General features: G+C 48.1%; 1 long non-coding RNA gene across 1 annotated transcript; it reads right to left on the bottom strand.

The window, feature by feature from the left end:
- Nucleotides 1-1,439: 1,439 nt before the first annotated feature.
- Nucleotides 1,440-3,072, bottom strand: LOC117004362. The gene is made up of 2 exons (XR_004419619.2): nt 2,903-3,072; nt 1,440-1,777 (listed from the first exon to the last, which is right to left on the bottom strand). It is a non-coding gene; the product is annotated as an uncharacterized LOC117004362 (long non-coding RNA).
- Nucleotides 3,073-6,457: the final 3,385 nt, after the last annotated feature.

The following is a 6,457-nucleotide window of genomic DNA, read 5'->3' as shown; positions in this document are numbered from 1 at the left end:
AGTGCAAAGAAATGGTTAGAGAGAATCAAAAGGGGAGTGCTGAGCTGCAACCTGTTTTAAAATGCTGCACCCACGTAGGGAGAATAAAACCAGGAATTAGGGAAAAGAGCTCCATGGCTTTTCTAAAGCCAAAGTGTGGTGTGATCACTCTTCACCAAGACACTGGGATTAGGAAGGCATTAATGGGAATAACAACTTGATGGGTTTTAGCAAAGCATCATGACACTGTGACACCACCTTTCCAAGAAATAGCATATTTGGGTGTGTGCACGTGGAAATCCATGTACAAACACACCCACAGGCACAGCAGGGAAGCCTGTGAGGACTCTGGGTGTCATTGGAACAGCGTGAACTCAGCACTGAGCTGTCCCAGGGAGGGGGACAGAAATGCACTTGGGTGATTTCATCACTTCAGAGGCACTCAGAGGAGTTTGCAATAGGGCTCAGGCATCCTGAGCCCCCCTGAACCAGGGGAGAAAGGCAGGATGCCCCCAGCACACATCCACCCCTGTGGGAAACAGGTTCTGGAGCAAGGGAAAGGATCAATCTCATGGAGCTTCTTCTGTAGGAAAAACTGCACAGAGCAGACTGGGCTGGATGCATCTCCAATATGCTGTGTGTAGAAATATTCAATAATAATTACTATGATAATAATAACAAAACAATGATAATACAGTGGGGAAAGGCTCATCTTGAGCAAATTATTGCAGCATTGGTGTAGCCTTGGGGTGGATGGCTCCATGCAAGGTCGGGTTGTGGTGCTGTGGTGGCCAGGACAGGGTGTCAGCACCCACAGGCAGCCCCAAGGGGCCACCCATCACCGTCCTGCACCACCCTGGGGGAAAGCACCACGATGAGAAGTGATAAATAACCTGTGTCTCGTGGAGGGATGTTTCTGGGTGTGAATTAGGGCCTCACCAGCTTCCAGCAAGATGCCTCTTCCACAGTGTGGCAGCTCTGATCTAGGACAGGTTTCCCTTCAGAAATGCCATTCCCAAATCCCATTCAGACTCAGCTAAGCTGCATTTCTTTTTTTTTTTTTCTTTTTTTTTCTCCAAATAAGCCCTATGCAGATTCCACCCTCTCCACTGGTTAACTCCTGCAGCACCAGCACACACTAAATAACGTGAAGGGCTTCAGGGGGGTTTTGGTTGTGGGAATCCTAAAATTTTGAGACATGACACAGCACCTGAGTGAGACTGTCTGGCAATTTGATTTTAAAAAATAGCACAGAGGTCTGGATGCCTTGTCAGCCATTTTTCTCATCTTTTTGATATCACAAGGCTTCCTTGCATTAAAGAAGTGCTGTCTGTAGAGCATTAAGGGTGTTGTACCAGTCTGCATTAAGAATGTAGATGCTTACTGCAATATCCTTTAGCTCATAGCTGTATTTCACTAATAAAGTGTGAGTTAACCAAAATCCAATTTACCCAGGAATATCTTTGAGTAGCTCACAGTAATTTTATATTTGATTTGTGCTGACAGCAGATGTGGCCATTCCCTTAGCTGGGCAGAGGGACAGGAAAGGGGGACACCAATCTTTCTGTGAGCTTCCCATGATGGATACATCTGTTCCTAAGTCAAGGCAGTGATGCTTGAACGAAAAGTTCAAAATCAGGATGGAAGAGGAAGTTCAGAAACAAAGAGAAGCAAGTTGTATCATCAGATCCTGCCAAGTCAGTGACTCGGGATGGTTTTAGAAATCTTGAGCACGATTTAGGCATCCTGCTAGACGTGTGAGTCCTGAATGGGAATCCTGTTCATAATCCTTGTTTTTCTGCATGAATAACACAGGAAAATGCATCAGACAACCCCAAATGATGATCCTTCCACTGCAGAGACACGGGGCTGATCCTGACGTGGCACAGAGCAGCCCCTGCCCTGGCGTGGCACGAGTGGGATGTGGCTGCAAATGGAGCTGGCAGGAGCCAGCAGGGCAATTCCTGTGCAGGGCAGCTGGGACGGGACGCTGGGTGCTGGGAAGGGGCACATGCCTGGCATTGAAACAGAGTGTGCTGCACTCTGCCTGCATCCATCCCACACCCATCCCATCCTGTCCCCAGCCCTGTCCCCGGACCGTTCCCCATCCCCATCCCATCCCATCCCATCCCGTCCCGTCCCGTCCCATCCTGTCCCATCCTATCCCGTCCTCAGCCCTGTCCCCAGACCGATTCCCATCCCGATCCCATCCCCATCTCCCCATCCCATCCCATCCCCATCCCCATCCCATCCCCATCCCCATCCCCCAATCCCGATCCCGATCCCGATCCCAATCCCAATCCCAATCCCCATTCCATCCCATCCCCATCCTATCCCCATCCCCATCCCATCCCATCCCATCCCATCCCATCCCATCCCATCCCATCCCATCCCATCCCATCCCATCCCATCCCATCCCATCCCATCCCATCCCTATCCCCATCCCATCCCATCCCATCCCATCCCCATCCCATCCCATCCCATCCCATCCCATCCCATCCCATCCCATCCCATCCCATCCCATCCCATCCCATCCCGATCCCGATCCTCATCCCATCCCATCCCATCCCATCCCATCCCTATCCCCATCCCATCCCATCCCATCCCATCCCCATCCCATCCCATCCCGATCCCGATCCCGATCCCCGGGCAGGCCCGTGCGGGTGCTGCCCCCTGCCGGCGCCGCGCGCCCCTGCAGCCGCCCCGGTTGCCGCGGTAACGGCGCGGGAGGAGCGGGGGGGACCGGGGGGACCGGGGGGACAAGGGGGGACATAGGGGACAGGGGGTCCCACCCCGGCTCCATGGGGCCGTCCCGCCGCCGGGGCTGCAGCACAGCCGCCGGGGCAGTCCCGGGCGAGCAGCGCCAGACCCGTCCCCGCTCCGCGTCCCCCGGGGCAGATTTCCCTTCTGTGCCGGGTATTACCTTAACACCGGGCCGGGCATGGAAATATCCTCGCTTCCGAACATCCCTGCTTCCAAATATCCCCACTCCCAACATCACCGCCTCCAAAAATCCCTGCTCCCAAATGCCATCACCGCTCCCACGTGCTCTCCTCGCAGCTGCCGCTCCCCCCCTTCCCCCGTGCGCTTTTTCCGAGCCCCCCAAATGGGCAGCCTGGGATTCCCCTCCTGCTCTGCCGTGTCCCGGCACACACGGCGGGCTGGGAATTGGCCCGTGGGCTCCGGTCAGTGCAGGTCCGTGTCCCGGCCCGAATTTGGGTGCCCAGCACCGGCTGCCCCCTCCGTGCTGCCTGACTGGGAGCAGGGTTGAGCATCCCGAGCTGCAGCGGCCACTGGATGGGGAACAAGGGGCCAGCACAGCAGCGGGATGCAGAAATGCCGGGAAGAAGGAAGGAAGGAGGTTGGGATGCCCGGGATGGGAGCGGGGATCCAGTGAGGACACAGCCCCCGACCCCCCAAGAGAAGATTCCTGCCCTGAGAAGGTTCCCTGCTCCCATTGCTCACTGCACAGAAGCATTTCGGTTTGCAAGGATTTCCCCCCCCCCCATAAATTAGTATCTTCCAGCTGTTTCCTTCCACATAAAATCTCTTCTATTTCTTCTCTTATTGCTTTATATAAACAAACATGAGAGCGGCTCGTTCTAAATAAAGTTATTTGTCTAAGTAAATTAATATATCATATTCTCTCCTGAAATATAGAGAGCTATTTGTCTCCAGAGAAATCATGTTGAGTGACATAGTATAACCCTATTCATTTGCATATGCAGATATGTCTAATTATTCAACTTGCAATTAAAGGCTTGTGTGTCAGCAAATGAGACTAATTAGAATCATAGAATCATGGAATCGTTTAGGTTGGAAAAGCCCTCTAAGATCATCGAGTCCAACCATTCCCCCAGCTCTGCCAAGCCCAGCACTAACCCATGTCCCCAAGTGTCACATCCACAGGGCTTTTAAACCCCTCCAGGGATGGAGACTCCACCACTGCCCTGGCCAGCCTGTGCCAGAGCTGGACAACCCTTCCAGTGCAGAAATTTTCCTTACTAACCAATCCAAACCCACCCTGGTGCAGTTTGAGGACAATTTTCTTGTCCTGTTGCTCCCACCTGGCTACCACCTCCTTGCAGGCAGTTGTAGAGAGCAAAAAGTTGTGACATTGCCAGCAAGAGGATGGGTAGCTTGAAATGAATGGTGAAATGATGCACTGTGCCCAGGATTTTCAGTAGCCCTGTCCCAGTTTCCCAGGAAGGCAGCAAAGCACCTTCCACACACACCAGACTCACTTTTGCACAGTGCAGAGTGATTGAAGGATGTGTCACACCACAGTGGGACACGGGGCCACCACAGGAGCCCTGCAGGACCTGTGCCACTCCCTCTCATTCCTGCTCAAAATCAGGAGATTTGGATAAATCCTGGAAGTGTTACATTAGAAACAAAACTATTTGTACTTGGAAACTGCTAAACAAGACTTTTTGGCCTTTTCTTCAAGAATTCTGGCTAGATTTGTTAGATTATGGTTGGGAAGCAATCCTCAGGTTGTTTATCAGATTGTTGTTCACAGAATGATAAGAAATAACATTTATCATGGTCACTCAGGGCAATGTTTTCACAGTATGCACTTTGCAAACCAAAATAAATGCATTTTCAGAAAACAAGTTCATTTTCAAAACTCCATTAGTTCTGGTGGAGCCACAGACAATTTTTCATGTGTATAATGCAGAGTTAAATGAAGAAATTATATTTAAGAAAAGTAAAAATGATCACATTTTGGTAATTTTAAAACTAATACTTCAGGTTTCACAATACAGGAACACAAACTGCACATCTCTCCTTCCCATTTCTGATGACTACCTTCCAATGAGAGGAATTCTTCTCTGGATGTGCCTTGTTTTAATTTGAAAATAAAATGGGATTTTAAATGAAAGAAAGGGAAATGAAAGTATCATCAATGCAAAATGGTGGCTTGTTCCGTTGTTTTTCTTTCAGTGAAAGGAAAAGGAGAAAAAAGAAAATTAATTTCTAGTTAATCCAAATAGTTTGGAAATTGTTGTATTTATCTGTTGGGTGAGGAGAAAAACAGTGAAGGAAAAAAGACATCCCTGTCCAGAAGCACCTTGCTGAAAACATGTTTTATAATCATCATTGTGCCTTTTCTATCTGTTCTGACATTTCAAAGGTGGAAAAGCACCAGCACAGAATTGCAGGAGCATTTTATGGTTCCCCAGATCTGGGTGTGAGAAGTCAGGCTCCTCAGCTTTTCAAAAGCCACCAGATCCCCCTTAGGACCCCAAAGAAGAGCTGCATTTTCACAGAAACTCAAACTGCCCTGCTCTTCCCGTGATGCTCGCGGAATCTTTCAGAGTCCAGCAGCTCTGGGCACTTGGAGGCTTGGAATGTCCCCTGTGCTCTGTCCCCCTGTCACCCACTTCAGTGGGATCTCCTCCCTCACTGGGGTTCTTAGTGCTTTTACAGCAATATTTGGCCTTTTCCCTCTTTAGCACTTGCCTGTAAATTGAAATGATCACAATCAGGCTGTTGGTCCTGGCCTGGCTCCTCCTGCACCGAGCATCTGGTTGGAGCACAGGGGGTTTCAATCATTTTTAGCATCCAGGGATCACTGACAGGAGTAAACAAGTATTATATAACCCTCCCCAAAAAGCATAACAAAATAATAATGGGGAAATGAGGTTAAGTGAAACCATTTCAATAATGTTACAGCCCTGCTTTCAATCAATGAATGCTGGGAAATTCAGTGTCTTCAGAGGCTGTGATTTCATTTGAGCTCCCTCCACTGCTCAACTCCTCTTCACAAAGCAACGAGTTAAAGTCTTAGCAGCAGATTCATAATACATCTAAAATGTACTTTTTGTGTTTAATATTCACTGGAATGGTTGGCTTTGCTGGGTTTGGTTATCGAGAAGAATAATAGTTTTCAGTTTCATTGAAGCATAAGATATAATTCCATTATCTTCTTTTTATTTTTTTCTTTCTTTTTTTTTTTCTTGATAAAATAATCTGGAAGAAGTAGAGCAAAATGGGAGAAGAAATGATTCTACAGACACTGTTAATTATATATCCATCATATAAAATAGCAATAATAGCATAATAATTTTTCATTAAATAGAGCACAGGAATATTTGCAATCTCATACTGTCAAGTAAGAAATGGCTTTAAAAAACCCCCACTTACTCTATTTCAATAATGCTAACTAATTTTGGAGCAATTAACACTAAATTTAGGTGTCTACTAAGTAGGAATTTGACAATTTGATGATTTGTGCTTTGCTCTGTACACATTAAGCCCAAATTCAATCCCTTTAACTTCACAGGTTTAAAAGTTAGGCTTTAAATCTGGACAGGGACTTTGGACTTGGGCTTTGCCACCAACCTGTTCTGTTTTCCAGCCCCCATCTGGCTGCAGAACAATTGCATCACTACATTTTAAATGAATATCATTGAAAGAGGAGCCGCCCTCTTCCCCCTGCAGGGAGCATCTGTTGAGCATTGATCTTCATTTC

Source organism: Catharus ustulatus, chromosome 17, assembly GCF_009819885.2.
Source record: "Catharus ustulatus isolate bCatUst1 chromosome 17, bCatUst1.pri.v2, whole genome shotgun sequence".
NCBI classification, from domain to species: domain Eukaryota; kingdom Metazoa; phylum Chordata; class Aves; order Passeriformes; family Turdidae; genus Catharus; species Catharus ustulatus.
Note: the sequence above shows the minus strand (reverse complement) of the source record. Positions and strands in the feature narration are given on the sequence as shown.